Source organism: Mesocricetus auratus, unplaced genomic scaffold (assembly GCF_017639785.1).
Source record: "Mesocricetus auratus isolate SY011 unplaced genomic scaffold, BCM_Maur_2.0 Super-Scaffold_100007, whole genome shotgun sequence".
Lineage (NCBI taxonomy): Eukaryota > Metazoa > Chordata > Mammalia > Rodentia > Cricetidae > Mesocricetus > Mesocricetus auratus.
In genome coordinates this window covers 87,709,117-87,727,900 of record NW_024429191.1, presented here as the reverse complement: position 1 = coordinate 87,727,900, position 18,784 = coordinate 87,709,117, and the positions used below count along the sequence as shown (strand labels likewise).

Here is an 18,784-nt window from a genome sequence, read left to right as displayed (position 1 = left end):
CATAGAATGAAGCCTATTCATAAAGCACAGTAAACATTTGCTATATGGATGCATAAATTAATACCATCAGATAACTCCCCCACACTCTCTCTTGTGAAGTGAGAAATGGGATGAGATATAAACTTTTCAAATTAATCCCAGTAAGCAAGTGCATTTCAATAAAGCAGGATAGATTTGTCTCTCAATAAATGATGGAATGATGTAGCAAATAAGAACATAGGGTTTTGGGCAAGAAACTCTGTTTGCATTATGATTCTTCAACTGAAGAGACATTGATAGTCTTAATACATAAAGTTAAAATATGGATCATGACTTTTCATTTCACAATCATAAGATCATTAAAGAAGATAATGGGCATAATACAATATCTATCTAAAACCAAGACTGGGAGCTTAAAAAAAATGTTAAGTGGTTAAGATGTAATTGCCACTCTTCCACAGAACACAAGTTCGGATCCCAGCACCTATAACAGGTGGCACACAATAACTCCAGCTCCAGGGGATCCAACAACCTCTTCTGGACTCCAAGGGCAGACACACAGACACACAGACACATTTGCACAAATAAATAATAAATGTATTTTTTACAGTAAAAACAGTGGGGATAGGCTGAGTGTCTGAGAAAGCGCTGCTGCAGCTCTCAGAAACTCTGGTTGGAGTCTAGTCCTGGGAACATTACATACTGACTGGAGATGCTGAGAGAGCCCTCACCTCTCTCTATGTAAGGATCCACTTTATGGGATGAGCAGAAACACGCTGGCTACGTTGCCAGCAACAATGAACACAATAAACATCGTGTTTTGCTGTTACAAAGCAGTATCCATTTCCGAAGGAATGCTCTGGGAAAGACGACATCAGCAGAAACCTTTCTCCTTTTTTACTTTGATCCATTTGCATAATTTCCTTTGGCATGGTGTCAGACTTGAGGTATCTAAATTTTTATTCATCTAAAAACAAGTTCAGTGCTGTAACTACGATTATTGGTCATACTCCTGAACTTAAAAAGATCACCAACAACAACAACAATTTAAAAAAAAAGAAAATGTTTTGATGATTTTCACCGGAAATCTTGAAACTCTGCTTCTTGTCTTGACCTACCTTCCTGCCTCAGTAAAGGTTCTCATGAGACTCTTGGGAAAACAGAGTCAAACACACTTGGGAGTGAACTGAGCACCGGCTTCTGGAGGGAGGATGTTGTTTATATTTTAGATCCTGTTTTCATCCTGGATGAAGTGCGGCCGCTGTTACCAGGTGGTTCTCCTTGTGTTATCAAGGCTCAGTCTGCGGGCAGCAGCTTCCTGCAGCCTCCGTGTGAAACTGGATGCTGGAGAACTGGTGAGAGCCTGTCAAAGGTTATCTTCCACGAGGTCACAGCTCCCATGTGTACCAAGGCTGACGCTGGTTGGTAAGGCCATTTGAGTGATGGGCCATGGGACACAGGAAAGAAACGGGAGCTGTTGCTGGAAGAAAAATGGGAAGGAAAAAAATCGCATGAGTTGGGCACCTGAGATGGAAAAAAGAATTCCCCATCACAGGTTGCAGAAACCAATTAAAGTGACTCTGAGAGCAGTAACAATGACACTCCATAAAGTGATTTCAAAATTGCTTCATAGGTATCTGATCGTTATCATGCTGCTCCCCAAAACAACACACTAAGATACCCAGAGCAAATTACTTTTAATTCATAGTTCAAAAGAAAATGTCTCCTCCTCCAATAATTACTCGATGCCCAAATAGGCACAGGGGACCAATTTTGCTCCAAGATTCAATGACAACTGATTAGGTAATCAGAACATGAGGCTGCTTCGTTATGCACCTACACCCCAGCTCAGGGCTGCCATGACACACAGCCTAGAAGATCCTCTGCCTAGTTCACTCTCACACTGGGGAGCTCACAGCAGTAAGAGTGAGGTAAGCTGAGTTCCTGTAACATACTTTGATGCCTGCTAGCAGCAACAACAACAAAAAAGGCAGCTTGTCTCAGAGGTCAAGTCTTAAGGAAATGCATTGCATTACCAAGGATGTATCCTCTGGATTATTAGTTATTGACGGTAAAGCAAAGACTTGATTTAGGAATTGGGAAAATAACACCAGCTATGCTTCCTCTAAACCAGGCTTAGCTGCTTCCTCTTTGCTACTCATGACTTCCTTCCGGTGACAGGGGGTCTGCAGCAAGGACTCCGAAGTTCCCAGGCAGACTCATTCCACCCCAGAAAGTTCACGGACTGTAAGGGCGAATCTCAGTCATCGCCAGAGCAGTGTGAACAGTAGTTCTTCCCGTTTTGACCAACTAGAGGGGAAAACCAGGTAAAAGGGTGTTCAACGCAGAGGTTCCATTTCCTAGAATTATTTTTGGGAGTAGTTTTTATAGATTTCAGAAAATAGACTTTCAAAAAACACAAAGAATTGATTTTAAACTGAATTGGATTTCCTGGACTCATGTTAAAAATCTTTTCCGAAATCCCTAAGGGTGATTACTTTTCAGTACCAGGAAAAAAATAAGAAATTTCTAGATTAAAAGGGAATTTGGACCCCTTCCTGCTCAGCTAGAACTGAAATACATCTAAGGAGAGTGGTGCTTTGAATAAAGACCTTTCAAAAGTAGTCAAGAAAAATCTAGTTTATTAAAAGGCAAGTAAGTCCTACTGTTCCACACTTACAGATTTATTCCTTTGACTTGGGGTGCATTTTTAAAAATTGAGTGCCTAAAATCTACAGGGTTGGTGCTAAAAAGCTATACATAAATATTAAAGAAGCAGCCTGTCCCCAGAATATCAAGTCAGTCCTAAGAAGTCATTGCATTGTTAAAGTTGAAAGTTACACATACACACAAGCCACACACCCCTAAACACACACACATACACACACACACACACACACACACACACACACACACACACACACACAAGCAAAAGTTATCCTGAAGGTTTTGAGACATCAACGTTACATTGTATAAACCACAAAGTTAAATTTTTAAATCCATGAGATGGGAGAGAGAGAGAGAGAGAGAGAGAGAGAGAGAGAGAGAGAGAGAGAGAGAGAGAGAGAGAGAGAGAGAGAGAGCTTCATAAAAAATTGTTGCTAATAGTGGGGAGATGGCAAAGCAAATAAAGGGCTTATCAGACAATCGTGAGGGTTGGAGCTTGATCTGAGAGAATCCACACCAAAAAAAGTCAGCACAGCCGTACACACCGGCAATCTCAGCTTTTAGGGATTTGCTGGCAAAATGGTCCAGCTAAATCAGCAACTCCAGGTTCAGTGAGAGGCCCTGCCTCAAAATATTAAGTGGGGTGTGATCTCTGGACTCCACACGTATAAACACACATACATGAACATGTTTACATACATACACAGACACACATACAGAAAGACACAGACAGACAGACAGACACACACACACACACAGAATTGTAAAATAAATGCAGAGGATAAATGAGTCTTAAAATTTGCTTTGGCACCCACCACAATAATAATACTTATAAAAGTGGATTACAGTGGATGCTAAAACCACACTGGAAAAATTTGATGAGAAACAAAAAATAATAATCACACAAACTCAAAGCAATTTTCCTGCATGATGCTTATTTAGAAAATGGGAAATAAGGCAATCAACAGTGAGAAAAAAAATGATATGCCACCCTAAGCAAACAGATGAAAAGTATCAAAAGTGATAATGAAGCTAAGAGCAGTGCCTCTTGGTAGGATGTACACACCATGTGCCTAAAATGCATGTGTAAATGCAAACATCATACAGCTTGAACTGAGATATAATGTGTAAAATAAATTATCTGTATGTATCCAAAGTGTCAAGGTAATGAGCAATAAAAAAAGCTGAAGAATTATTTTATAGTAAAATAAAGAGACTTAGCAAATGACCATAATACGTGATTCAGGTAGGATGCCAAACTAGAATTTATTTTCCTCTTTTGCAATAGATAATATTATTGGGAAAAATAATGAAATTTTAAGACCTATTGAATAGATCAGGGACTGAAAACATTTCCTCTAGATCAGATAGTAAATCTTTTCAGTTCTGCAGACCAAAAAGTGTTTGTCAAAGCCATTTAATTCTGCTATCCTAAGAAAAGACTGTCATAGACAACCTGTAAACAAATGCACATGGCTGTGTACTAATAAAGCTTTACTTACAAACAAACAAGAAGCAGTCATTGACGAACAGTCATAAATACAGCATAGATGTGCTTCAATAAATCTACAAACCAGATGGTAAGCCAGGTATATTTGCCAACCGCTAGACTAAATGCTACTATTAAATGAATGTTAATTACCAAATTTTTAACTGCAGTGTAATTTTTTAGAAAACATGTACAAAAACATTTGGGGACAAAAGATGCATTTGCGACTTCCAAAGATTTCAGAGAAAGAGAAGACAAATAAATGCTTGTAAAATTCTAATATCCCTAATGGATATTACTGTTTTATTTGTCTTCGAGTCTGAAAAAGTTACCCCAAAAAGGACTTTACATGTCAAAGGGCACAAATATCCATGAGTTATGGTCATTGCTTGGTACATACCCACTATTAGCCAGACATGCAGAATGTTCTCAGGGACAATTTGACTAGCAATGTTGTTCATCGGGCAATTTGTTTATTAGGTGTTTACTGAATGTGGAACACCCAAGAAAACCATACTTTACAAAGCTGAGGAAATGAATTGTGGAAGAAACCCACTTACCTGGAATACAAGGAGTGTTTGAGAAGTAGGGGAATGGCTGAAGTGACAAGACGAAAATGACAGCTGAGGGAGAAAATGGGACAGTCCCCTCTGGGCTATCTACCTTGCACAGACCAACTTATGTAAAACTTATTTTGACTTTTTCACAGGAAAAAAACTTTAAATAATGCCCTAGAAGCAAAATTGTATTTTTATATATTCTCGCCACTATAAAGTGTGTGCAAAATGCCTAACTCTGCAGGCAAATTGCCTCTACAATTTTTTTCTTTTCACTCATGACCTTGGGGCAGTCTAGGCCTTTCAATATCTGTAGGAATAAACACAAAGATTGCCAAGCATTGAAACTATAATCTTTACTAGGGAGGTAGGTAGGTAGGTAGGTAGATAGATAGATAGATAGATAGATAGATAGATAGATAGATATAGATGATAGATGAATAGATAGTTATGATAGCTAGATGATAAAGTAGCTTTTGTTTAGTAAAACCCGTGCAGTATTCCATCAAAACCACTATTAAAATGGAGTAGAATTGAATATGCACCCAGGCTTCTGCATGACACATGATGAATAAGCTAATTAGGGCATCCGTTTGCCTGGTCTAGACCTGTGCAGATCCTGTTAATACCTCAGTTAATTTTGCCACTAAATCTCTAGTCCTTAAAAAACGCTTCACAAAATTATTTTCTTTGTGGCAGAAATGATGGCTAATGTTGACTATATTGTTTTTGCTTAATTGGAGGGATTAAAGGGGTAAGGGCATTTGTTGTTTTTTTTTAATTTTGAAGTTTTTTGACAATTTCATACATGAGTACTGTATTTACATTATTTCCACCCTATCCTCTCCCCTTTCCAACTCCTCCTGTTTCCGTATTTGTAGTCAAATTCTTTTTCAAGTAATACATATATTTGTTTCTATGTATTTATATACAACTTTAATATAAATATATGTGTATATATCAAGTAAATGCACAAATACACTTCAAGTATATATGTATATACATGCATCGCTACATTTTGCTGAGTCCATTTCGCGTTGTTTGTAGGCATTTGCATTTAGGAATGACGGCGTGAGATTGTGTAACTTACTAAAGATCCTGTCTCAGCTACCGAATGCCCGTAGCTCTTCTTCTAGGGGTGGGGCCTTGTGATGGTTCTCCCCACTCATGCTGTCATGTCAACTGGTGTTGTCACTCTGTTAGCCTTGTTTAGGCAGCCGTGTTGTCTTGATTCCATGGTTGTAGCTTCCACGCCATCAGGGGTCCTAGTCCTTTGGCTCTTACACTAGCTCCATTTCCCTGAGCGTCCATTCTAAGGGTTGTGTTGTAGATGCTTCAGTTGATATTATGCACCCGGTGGTCCGCTGTTCTCTGCATTTGACCCTCTGTGGATTTCTTTAGTAGTCTCCATCTGCTACAAAAAGAGTATTCGATGATGGGTGAGAGATGCAGCTAAAAATTATATTAGTTTAAGACAGTGGTAGCCATAGGTTTTCCGTTAGTATCCATGGCCTTAATTCCCACAGGTAGTTAGCTATGTTTACAAATCCAGACGTGAATTATTACCTCTTGAGTGAACCTTAAGTCCAATGAGATAGCTATTGGTTACCCCATGACGTAAGTACCACTACTGCACCACTGGTGATGTCTCATCAAGCTGGCTTCGGATTTAAGTAGACAACCTGAAGCAACTGCAGAACTAAGTCAAAAAAGACCATGACGGAAGAGAAGCTTAAGAGGGGGCGTATCAGGACACAGGAGCTATGAAAGGAGAAATAGGTGGGAAACTTCAACTCTAAGGTGGGGGAGAAAGGGTAATACAGAGGAAGAGATGAACAATAAATAACACTAAGAATATTTGAAAAGATCATAGAGAAAGAGTATATTATTTTTTGATTTTACGAGACAGGGTTTCTCTGTATTGTTTTGGAGGCTGTTGGTCCAGCCTGGCCTCGAACTCACGGAGATCCGCCTGCCTCTGCCTCCCGAGTGCTGGGATTAAAGGCGTGCGCACCACCACCCGGCGAGAAAGAGTATTTTATGTTTACTTAAAAACGCATAGGGTGTTTGTGTGTGTGTGTGTGTAAAACTGTACCTCTTGAAGTGACAATGCCCTTGTGAAAGTCAGAAAGACTATCTAACACAGACCCCAATATCAGGCACAGGAAACCTCCCTTTAAGTTTTTGATCAGGGCAGTCGAAGAGATTCCTCAAACAATACAGGTTATTGCCTTTGCCCTTAATTGCCTCCCAGAACTTGACATTAAGACCCCATTGCTGAATATGCCACACACTTCAGACACAGGACTTGGAGGAATCAAATTGGAACTGACCTTGAAGCTTCCTGCTTGAGGACTGGCTCTCCCCGCATCCAAAGGTGCTATGCCAGCTTCTAGAGAGTCAATAGTCCCAGCCAGCTGCAAAGCCTACAGGTCACAACAATGGCCAGCTCTGCTTTTTATTCTTAATTGTGAGTGAGTTTGGAAAAGTACTCAACAACAGGTAAACAGAACACCCCTCTTAAAATCAACATGCTCTAAGAGAAAAACATCTCCTCAAAAAAGAAGTTAATAAATTTCTGACATTCCAAGGTGTGAAAGGAAGCAATCTGACGTCTGCAAGCCGGAAAAAAAACAGGTTCTTGGCCCTGGCTTCTCCTATACACAGAGGTCATCAAGAACATTATCAGAACTCCAAAATTAAATTAAATCAAAATGCTATTTTAAATTATATCCTGCATCCCAAAACTGCAAAATGGCTCATGAAAATGCATGCATTTTCTCTCGCTTGCTTGAAAGTCTTGGATAAGAGGCTTGTTGAACTCAGACAAACACTAAAACCCCCTAATAAATGTATTTGCAAGTTTGTGAAATCTAATTGCATTACATAATAAGTAAGAGATCATCAAGAAATTGGAAATAGAGTTATTTTACAAAGCTTAATATCCATAGGTTAGCTTGTCAGATTGTGACCATAGAGAATGGAGTCTTAAAATACAGACTGTGTTTCTGTCATCATCTCATCACATCAGAATGACTTAGATGTGATTCATTTATCATTTCTGCATAATTCAGCCTGAAATAACCAGGCAGATTTTGGGTGTTCTGATGAGGAAAGCAAGGATGACCATCTCTTTCATAGATTACCTGGTTCACTGGCTGTATGCTTGCTGTTACTTTATGAATGCAGACACCCTTGAGGAGTGAGTCAGAATTTACTGAGAATAGGCTTCCTTGGAAACTCACCTTCTTTGTAAAGAGATGACGGTAAAACATCAATACTTAATGAAGAGCAGGAACACATGAAGGAAGATGTTGGATGGTGGGGCTGCAAAATGTTCCTAATGGCCTGTCTTTGCCTGTGTCCCCAAAAAGCAGCTCAAGATATGAGCGTGCTGATGAAATGTGGGCAATCGTTATCACTGCTTTTTTAATACTGACCGAATCTTTCCTTCATTAGCTAAGCGTAGAAATGATAAGAAACCTCTCAAAAAGTTTTCATTTAAAGAAGTCCCAAGGAAAACCCCACTCTTTCATCTCAGCACCCCAATATTTTAGCTCTACCCCTTGAGGAAATGCTTATCTTACCATAAAGCCAGTTATTTTTTCCATAATGTATAATGTAACGAAGACATAGGAATGCAAGTTACTTCTTTCTTTAACAAAAAATACATCCAAAGCAAAAGAAATAGATGGATGGGGTGTCAGTGCCCATTTAGTCTCCTGAAAACCCCTCCTCTAGGAAGAGTTTACAAATAGGAAGCAGGACAGGACCAGCCCCGGTCTTCTTGTTTCAAGGACCTGCGTCAACTCAGGATTGTGTTCATACTGAAGATGAGAAAGGGAAATAAGCAACTTTTTCTCCTCCTGGGTGAACCCAGTGCTGAGCCCTGTATCCCAAGCTCCTCCAACCCCCACGCAGCACTGTGAGATGAGCGCTACCATCCCACTAACAGAACTGGACAGCTGTCCCGGCTCTCGGTGTCTGTCCTGATAGCTCCAAAGCCTGCCTAGAAGCAGGCTGCAGAAAGAGATGTCCAATGAGAAACAAAACAAGCAGAAACCACAATGGGAAAAAGGGGGGCTGGCTACTTAAAAACTAAGAAAAAAATAAATCGGGCAAAAACAAAAACCAACAAACAAGACTCATGTCTTGAGTCTGAAAGACAATCTAGAAAGATATGTATAGATATAAAAGCAATAAGTAAATAAAAAAATAACAGCAATAGAAAAATAGTTGAAGATACCATATAGGAAAAAACTAAAATGAAAAATAAGCACCTCATTAAAGACTGATGTGAGTAGTTGAGAAACATATTGAAGGACGCACATACTAGACAATGACGATGCTAGGGCAATATTAGTAAAACAAACTCTCTAGTTGCAAGGGTTTGAGAACATGGAAACTTTTACCTGTTTGTGGAGGCCCTACAAACTGCTTATCTTTCTGAAGATGGGTCACTATTGTTCATACATTGTTTACTGGAAAATTCCTATGACTGTCAATGTCGTAACAAAAGTCATACGTATGTGAAGTGACCAATACATTAGTCTGACTTGACAACTTCACAATTATCAAAATTATCATGCTACACACTACAAATTTAGACAAATTTCACTTATCAACTCTATTTTAATAAAAATATTTAATGTGTCTATCCTGGGCCAGCAGCTTGACATTTAGGATCTAATCTGAAAGTTATGTAATAGAAAGTTTCACTGAGAAAATGGCATTAAAAAAAAAAACATGCCATGGATGCTGGAGAGATGGCTCAGAGGTTAAGAGAAGGCGCTGCTCTTGCAGAGGACCTGAGTTCAGTTCTCGGCACCCACGTCAGACAACCTAAAACTGCCTGTACTGCTAATTTCATGGAATCTGGTACCCTCTTCTGGCCTCCCTAGACACCATACACACACACACACACACACACACACACACACACACACACACACACACACACTGAAATAAATGTTTGTTAAGTCAATTTTTAAAGAAAATTAGTAGCAACAACCCTGATAACATTCTAAAATTAGCAGTAAGCAACTAAGTGCTTTATGACTGGATTCTCCTGTTGAATAAGATGCCAGGCCCCTGTATATTGTTCACACCCTTGTTTATGGTTTTCTATTCTATTTGGTATTCCAGAAAGGAGAAAATAAAGCCACATTTTTCAAGCCTTTAATATACCTAGACTTTTCCAGTTTTCCAAATGCTTTCCCATAACAGAAACTAAATGTCTTGCCTGATGAGCTACATTTTTATGATCTCATGTGAAAAAGCAAAAATGACTTTTTCCTATGAATACCGTTTGATTGATTGATTGATTGATTAACTAATTGATTGATTGGTTAGGTGATTGACTGGTTGGTTGGTTGGTTGGTTGCTTGTTAGTATTGGAGATGGCCCAGGGCCTCACATGTTCTAGACAAACACTCCATCATTAAACTAGCCTAAGTCCCACCTGTGAACTCTTTCTCTATTTTTTTTATTGAAAATGGATTTTTCTCATACAATATATTCTGATGATTTCTCCTCTCCCCCAGCTCTTCCCAGATGCTCCCCACCTCTCCATCTATGCCAATCCACGCCTTTTCATTCTCTCTCTCATTAGAAAATAAGCAGGCTTCTAAGAAATAATAATAAAAATGATAAGACAAAAACAGACTGGGATAGAATAAAACAAGCAAACAGAAGAAAAGAGTCAAAGAAAAATGCACAATAAAGGCATATGGACTCAGAGTCACACACATTCACACAAACAGAAATCCCATAAAAACACAAAATCAAAGCCATAATATATACACAAAGGACCTGTAAGGAAAAGTGCCCTGACAAAGCATTATGAGACAAAGAACTTCCAAAAATGCCATAGAGTTCATTTTGTGTTGACCATCTTCCGCTGGGCAGGGGTCTTGACCATTTACTACTGGGCATAGTCTTGGTCTTAAGAGTGGTTTGTATACCTAGTGAGACTCCACTGGAGAAAACTAAGTTTTCATTTGCAAGTAGTTATCAGTTGGAGACAGCTTCTGGGTTAGGGATGGGGGAGGATGTCCCCTTCTTTCATTCTAGGACCCCCACCTGGTGCATCTCTGTGGATGCTGCCACAGTCTCTGTGAGTTCATATGTGGCAGTCCTGATGTCCTTAGAAGACCTTGTTTCCTTGATGTCCTCCATCCTGCCATTTCTGATAATCTTTCTGCCTCCACTTCCACAGGGTTCCCTGATCCCTAAAGGGAAGGGTTTTAAAGGGAGGGATTTAATGGAGACATCCCATTTAGAACTGAGTCTCTCTCTCTCTCTCTCTCTCTCTCTCTCTCTCTCTCTCTCTCTCTCTCTCTCTCTCTCTCTCTCCTCCCTCCCTCCCTCCCTCCCTCCCTCCCTCCCTCCCTCCCTCTCTCTCTGCACCGTGTTCAACTGTGGGTCTCTGTATTTGTTCGCATCTCCTTCTGGAGGAAGCGTCTCTGATGATGGCTGAGCAAGACACTGGTCTATAAGTACAGCAGAGTGTAATTAAGAGTCCTTTTATTCCTTTTATGTTCCTTTAACAGAACAGTAGTGTCTGGTTTTCTGCTAGGTCCCTGGCCTGTCTAGTCTCAGGTTCTTGGCCACCCAAGGATGTGTTCCATCTCACGGAATGCACCTTAAACCAGCCACATATTCATTGGTTACTCCCTTTTAAAAATTATTTCAAAGAAGAAAAAAAAAATCAGAAGTCCAAATACTCAGACGTTTGACTTTAGTAATCATGATCAAAAGAAGATGAAAAAAAAAATCGTATTCGTTCCCTGAACATCCTCAAGACCCTTTGAAAAGCCAGCTGCCTGCTCCAGGCAACGGCTCTGGGCGATGTACACAGCTGGCTGCAGAGTCACTTCTGAGGGGCGTGAGTTTTCAGAACTAAGGGATCGAGGCTTCCAGCCACTTCCCACCCTCTCCTGGCCGGTCCTTTCATGCAGGCAGGAAGGAAATGGCTGACAACTTTCTCGTCTTTATGGAAGGCAAACTTTATTTCCAGCTACCAGGTCAAAAGGTGGCGGAAAGAAAACAGAACCCCTAAGAGATAAAGGCTAAAAATAACCACCTGTGAGGTGAATCAGCCCAGTTGGGGATCCTGAAGACAGCAACAAGGCAAGGATGTGCGTAGGGCGGTATCTGCGTCATCCTTAACAGGTGGCCATGACCAGAGTCAAGAAGCCCGGGCAGAGGAAGGATCTAGGCAAACAGGTGTGCTGGTGGAGCAGGCGCGGGGGGGGGGGGGGGGGCGGGAGAGGAAAAAGCCACTGGAAGGAGCCTGGGCGGAGAGCCCAGACACTTTCCCAGCAGGCCACCTCTAGGAAAGCCCACAGCTTGGGCTTGGGCATGAGATCGGAAGGACCTAAATTTGATTTGTGTTTTTCAGGTTTTGGGTGATTGGCTTTGAGTTTAAAATAGAAATGGATTTCTTTCTCTTTGTTTTCGATTGTCACATTAGCGGAGACAAAAATCTGTGATTCGCCAGCCAGTGTTCTAAAGATACAGAGGTCTTCATTTGGTGATTTTCTATTTTATAGGAAGCAAAGGTGGAAAAAAAATGAAAACGCATCGTACATGGGTTTTGATGAGTATAACGGTGATTTTTTTTTATTCAGATAGCGCTTACATTGTGCTTATAGCAACATCCTAATTTGGACTCACAACCATCCAAGGACACAGATCACGCAGTTAAGTTAGTATTTATCATATTTTACCAGTTGGGGACCTGATGTCAAGTCCGTTAAAGGATTGGATTGCAAATGCCCTTATACACTGAGTTCGATCTCATCTCACCCTCCCCCGCCCAGTCAGTCTCTCTGTGTCTCTCTCTGCTGTCAGTCTCTCTGTGTCTCTCTGCCGCCATCTCCCTCTTCCTGTCACGTTCTCTGTCTCTCTATTTCTGCCTTTCCCTCCCTTTCTCTCTCAGTATTTCTTTCACTGTACTGTGGGCAGACCTCCAAGTGAAAGAGCGTCTCTCTCTCTTGTTGCTGTGATAAAATGCTGGACAAAGGCACCTCAAAGAAGGGCAGGGTTGAAGCTGTAGGGGTAGCTCGGTGGTTAGGGGTACTGGTTGCCCTTGTCAAGGACCCAAGTTCAGTTCCCAGTGCCACATGGAAGCTCACAACCATCGTAACTCCAGTCCCAGAGGATTCAACACCCTCTTCTGACCTCTGCAGGCAATTGGCATGCACATGACACACATACAGGCATGCAGGGAAAACACCCACACACATAAAACAAGATAAACCTTAAAATGTGTTTTTAAAGAATGTGGGGCTTGTTCCGGCTCACAGTTTGCTAAGGTATTTGATGAAAGAAGACAGAATCCAAAACATAGGGTGAGAATAGTGGTCACCAAAATGATGCCAAGACAAGAAATAGGAATCGAAGTTAACAGACAAGGGAGCAGGGATGCGCGCTTTGGATGTAATGGAGCTTTTGGAGGGACATGAGCAAGTCTAGAAAGGCTGAAAGCAAAAGCACTAACAAATCAAAAGTGCTAGCTTGTAATGGGGATCCAGAACACAGTCAAGAGGAATGGGCACAGAGTCAAGTCTGAGCAAGCCCAAGGCCAGAGCTCCAAATTAGCAGAGGTTTCTGGGAAGACAGGACACAAACATGAATATTATCTGATTTGGGGATTTTAGGTAGAGAGAAATGGAAAGTCTTGCCCAGAGAAGGGTGGGGTGGGCTAAGAAATTTTCTTTTTTATTTTGATAATTCTTATTTAAAAACTTCTGATTGTTCATTTTTACATCCCAAAAAGGAATGTGCACAATTTAAAATACTGACTGCCTGCCTGTGAGGTGGCAAAGTAGAATCCTCTTCCCTTTGTAAGTAGAAAGTAAATCTCAGGTAGTCTCATGCCCCTTGCTCAGATTCTCAGTTAAGCAAAAGCTTTTGGAATAAGGCTGATTCCCTTGCACAATGTGGACTTCAGTCGTGTAAGAGCAAGATGTTCTATTTCCTATGCCTGAGTACCTGGAAATCCCTTACCTCTCTGCCAGGGACAAAGTCTCTAACTCACGAGGATCTACGCAAGTTTCCCCGAGATGTTAAGATTTCCAGCATCACTCAGGAAGCTAAAGTACAATCTAAACTATACTACCGGAAGGATTTACTCCACAGCACCCTTCAAATGCATAGCTCCTTTCCCAGATAAGCAGATTCGCCACACATCATCACCAATTTTCCAAGAAAGTCTGTTATCTCTCTGAGTGTCAAATTTGAAAGCCCACTCCAAAACAGACCAGGCAAACCAAATAAACTCTACCATCTTAGATAGCTACAGAAAGTCAATTTTTAGCCAGTCCCCATATTCTTCCCTCTCACATACCCTAAGTCAAATCCTTTATTCTATTTCAAAAGGAATCAGTAACCAACCTCATGACAACAAAGCAAGTATTTTCCATTTCTTGTGAAACACCTAACACTATTTTATAATGAGAAAGAACCCTAAATGAAATTTGTTTTCCTATATGGATCATCCTAGAAAAAATGCTACCTTTAATAATCTTACTTGGTCTTAAATAAAGTTTCCCTTTCTGCTAAACAAGAAAACAAGCATATGACATTTTACAGCCTGTCGATAAAGAGATTTTTTTTTTACCCTGGTCATTTCTGCTAGTCAATTCTTTATGTTCCAAGAATATTATAAAATCACTTCTACCCTTTAGTTGAATTTGCTCTTTTGATGGTTTTTGGAGTGAAATTTACTTTTTAAAAAATATGTTTATTTCTATCATTTTTTAATTATGAGTGTGTGTGTGTGTGTGTGTGTGTGTGTGTGTGTTGTATGTTCAGCTGCCTACATAAGCCACGAGCAAAAGATCCTCCTGCCTCTGGAGCTAGAGGCAGTTGTGAACCACCCATTTTGGGCACTGGGAACTGAACTCATGTTCTCACCCTCTGAAAATTTCTCTATTCTCCTAAAATTGACCCTTAAAATGGCAAATAAGATGGTGTGCACGTATTAGAGCCAATACCACCAAGTTTCATTCACAGAACAGGAAGGCAACATCGTCATTAAAAGTACTAAGTCTTAAGTAGGATGTCTTCATCAAACTCCTACCCTTCAAGGCTGACTAAGTTAGGCAGAAGAGGAGACAGAGAGATGGTAAGAGCCAGAGGTGATGGATGACTCCAAAGCAACAGTGTCTTCCAGAGACAAGAGGACTGATGCCCATACGAACTCACAGAGACTGGCTCAATACATAGGGCTGGCATAGGCTCAATCCAGATGGGGTCTCAGAGCTAAGAGAGGGAAGTAGGCACCGGCTCCCACCCATAACCAAGAAACTATCCACAATTGATACCTGTTTGCAAAGGAAAAAATTAGTTTTCTGCAACAGAGTTTCAGTGGGCCCAGCAGTAAGTGACCAACGCAAAATGAACACAATGGTATTTGTGTAGCCTTTTTGTCTCATTATGCTTTGTTTGAGTTTTGTTTTGTTTTTTGCCTTGTTTGGTCTTTTGATTGTTTATTTTTATTTCTGTGTTTATGTTTGTGAGTGGAGGTGGGGTATTTCTTGTTTGTTTTTGGCTTTTGATTGTTGGTTTTAAAAAGAGAGAAAGAACATAAAGTTGGGTGGGTGGGGGGATAGGGATGATCTGGGAAGAACTGGGGGAGGGGAACACATGACCAAAATATACTACATGAATTTTTTCAGTCAAAAAATAGAAATAAACACCCACACTTGGTTTGTAAGGTATAGATTATTCCTTGCTAATTTACAAGAAACTGAGACATAATGAGGGTGTATATGTCACAGAATGACCTCGTAAAGTCTAAAATATATCTTGAAATTTATTTTTATCTCAATTTTAGTAAATGAAGAGGGAAGTCATTAAAACGTTGATACAATCTCTCCATAGAACAAATACAAATTCTTGGTAGCACATAGGTCCTTCAGTACAGTAGATGAGCCATTTATCTCTACATAGCAAGAATAATGTTGATTTCTCACATTTACTCATGTAAGCACAGGTTGTTTGATGTAGTTCATAGTCTTGATCTTGCTAATGAACCAACCAACCTCAAAAATTCTTAGTGTAACATTTCTGTTCTGTCCCAGCAAACAACTAATCTCTACAGTATTATTATCAGACAAGTAACATCAGTAAGGCCTAAGCATCCACTTCCAGAAAAGTGACTGCATACAGAGATTACCTCCATCAGAAGGGGCACAGCAACCTAAAACACGAAGTGGTTCCAGAGATATCGATACTAGAGAGCTTTGAGAGCTATCAGATGTTCTACCTACAGTTTTTAATACATGTGTGTATTATGAGAATATGAAGAGAAAACTCAAATGCCCAAGAAGCATGGACCACCTACAAGGATAAGATGATGTGGCAAAAATGCTGGGATTCTGTGTAGTCATCAGGAATCCCAGGGCTGCTCGTGAGTTCTTACAATGAGAACTACAGACATCCTGCTTGTATAAATGCCCCAGCTCCTCTGAGGTGCCTTTGACCAGGCATCACTGCAATGTTTTCTTCTGAGAAAGGTGGCCTCTCACAATGAGCATCCCACCAGACACCCATGGGGAGGCTGTCACACCACATGTGGTGTCTCTCTTCTTGAGAGAGTTCTCTTTAGCATTTAACTGGGACTTTTTTTTACATGTATCTGCATGTTGTTGATATTTATTAAGGTTGTTTCCAAACTGTTGTCTGCCTTCAGCAGATGTTTACCTTAACACACACATACACACGTCATTCTGGGTCAGGAGCATGGAAGAATATATAAGAGTAAAGCTATGTTTAACTTTGTCATAAAAAAAAACAATTATATGGGAAATCCAAGGTTGGCTACATTGTTCTCTAAAAGGCAGGTTAAACTTAACAGTCATGCATATACAGTAGGATAGCAAGCTAAGTACATAATCTTAAATGATCACAAAGCATAATATTAACTTAAAGATCCATCAGATACTTTGAAGTCAAAAGATATTTTCATAAAAAAATGTATCACTACACAACTAACTGGGACTTTTAAGTATTAATTTTATTTGTTTGCTTGCTTGTTTGTTTGTGGCATAGTCTCACTACAAAACCCAGGCTGTCCCGGAACTCATGATCCTCATGCTTCGGCCATTTGTGTTCTAAGATTGCAGGATTGCAGCATCATGCCAAGAATTGTGACTCACTGATTCATTTTGGTGTCAGGGGCTAAGCAAGTAATCACATACTATGTTGCATCTCTAGATCCTACTACTACTTTTAGCCTGTAGGATCAAATGGAGTAAACTGTTTAATTCATTTTAACCAGTTATCCCCTAGACCCTATAAGAATCACCCACTCTCATCAACCAAAATGCTTTTCTGCTGGTTCTACAAACCATTGTTTTGTTGAAAGACCTTCTCAAGACCTCATGCTCTCTAAAGTTCCCTGTAGTAGTTCTCAACACCAGCATCTCTTCAGGGAACTTGACATATCTCTCTATAACACTTAAAGAGAACCCTGCCACTCCCAAAGTAGGATCTAAAGCAAAAACCTACACCATTTTATTTACTCCGGTTTGCTAAGTTTAGCCGTAGTGGAATGAGTGACAGCATCAACAATTCAGTGTTCCCTTGAGCAAGCCAATAGTGCAAATCGTACTAACACAACCTAGTAAGTCTAGAATGCACTAGTGACAATACATGGTTACAAAACTGTCTCCTTGAACTTTTCATCAAGAAACATCCCAAAGTACTGTGTGATTTTAAAGCAGCAAGAAATGCTTGCCCTGTGCTACTAGCTACTCCGAGGGAACACAAATGGCCAGGATAGGAAGTATGTGCCTGAGACTGGAAAATTACAAACATGTGAGCCACTCTTCAAATTCCCCTTTGCACTGGATTTGAGCCAGGATACTGCATCTTATACTTCCAGTCATGCATGAAAGACAGTTGGGGGATTTTCTAACCCAAGATCGACAGGGGACAGGCAGTGAGTAAAAGTGTATTTTGCTATGAGTTTGGACATTTATATCTTATCTTTATTTAAATGTGTCATAAATACCAACTATATCTTTTACTTTACTGTAGCTCCTAAGTAATCCAAGATTTGAGTTTGCCTCTTTTAATAAAAAAAAAGTAAGGATTTAAATTATAAACATAAAATGGGAGCTGGAGAGATAGCTTGGTAATTAAGAGCACACACTGCTCCTCATGGGACATGGGTTCAGTCCCTAACACCCACCACATCAGCAGGGTTACTATTATCTGTAACTCCACCTCCTGGTGACGGGATGTCATCTCCTTGCTTCCAAGGACACTCATACCTGCGTGCATAATAAACTCACACAAATTCACACATGAACACATAACTAAAAGTAAGAATAAAATGTGAAAATAAATAAACGTAAAACAGTGATCACAACACTCAAGGGGTGAAGCAAGAAAGTCACTGTGAAGACCAGGCCATGCTTGACTACAGAGAGAGGCCTTGTCGCAAACGAAACCAGAAATCAATGAAACTGAAGAAAGCTGGGCACTATTCAAACACAGGTAAAAATGTCAAAGGACCCTCCAGTCTGATCACACGCCATGCATGACCCCATCATATGAAAACATCTGATCCACTGTGAAGAGTTTCAAGAATGTAAGATATTATTTGAAAGACTTTGTAAAAGGTCTAACAAGGACTTTGACCTAAGCGTATTGCATAGCGCTCAGTGCTCGGCTGGCAGGCACTAAAGAGTTTGTGAAAATGTATCACTCATTGTTACTATCGTGGATAGTTAATACAGCAGCCACTCCTGAGGCAGACGCTGATCTTTGATATAGACTTACCAGGAAAGAACTTCCAAGTTTCTCAGGCTCTTTCCTCCTGGAACTCTGAAGTCACAGTGGATGACTAACCTGGATCCAGTGTATCATGTGTGCAAACCAGCACGTGTAGACACCACGCTCTCTAAGGAACTTGTATCAAAACGATCACAAGGAAAGAGCAAAGCCCAGTGTCAGAGTTAACTTCCAATCAGGATATCCCACCTGGAAGGAAGCCAGCTTCCTCCCCTTTGAATAAAGCAAGAAAGATATGACCTTTCTTTTAACTGAATGAACAATACCATTGGCATAACAGCTT

At 40.3% G+C, this 18,784-nt stretch overlaps 1 long non-coding RNA gene across 1 annotated transcript; it reads right to left on the bottom strand.

Annotated features, from left to right (window-relative positions):
* Positions 1-554: 554 nt before the first annotated feature.
* Positions 555-18,568, bottom strand: LOC121141547. The gene is made up of 3 exons (XR_005878483.1): positions 18,490-18,568; positions 5,783-6,106; positions 555-1,459 (listed from the first exon to the last, which is right to left on the bottom strand). It is a non-coding gene; the product is annotated as an uncharacterized LOC121141547 (long non-coding RNA).
* Between the last annotated feature and the right edge of the window lie 216 nt (positions 18,569-18,784).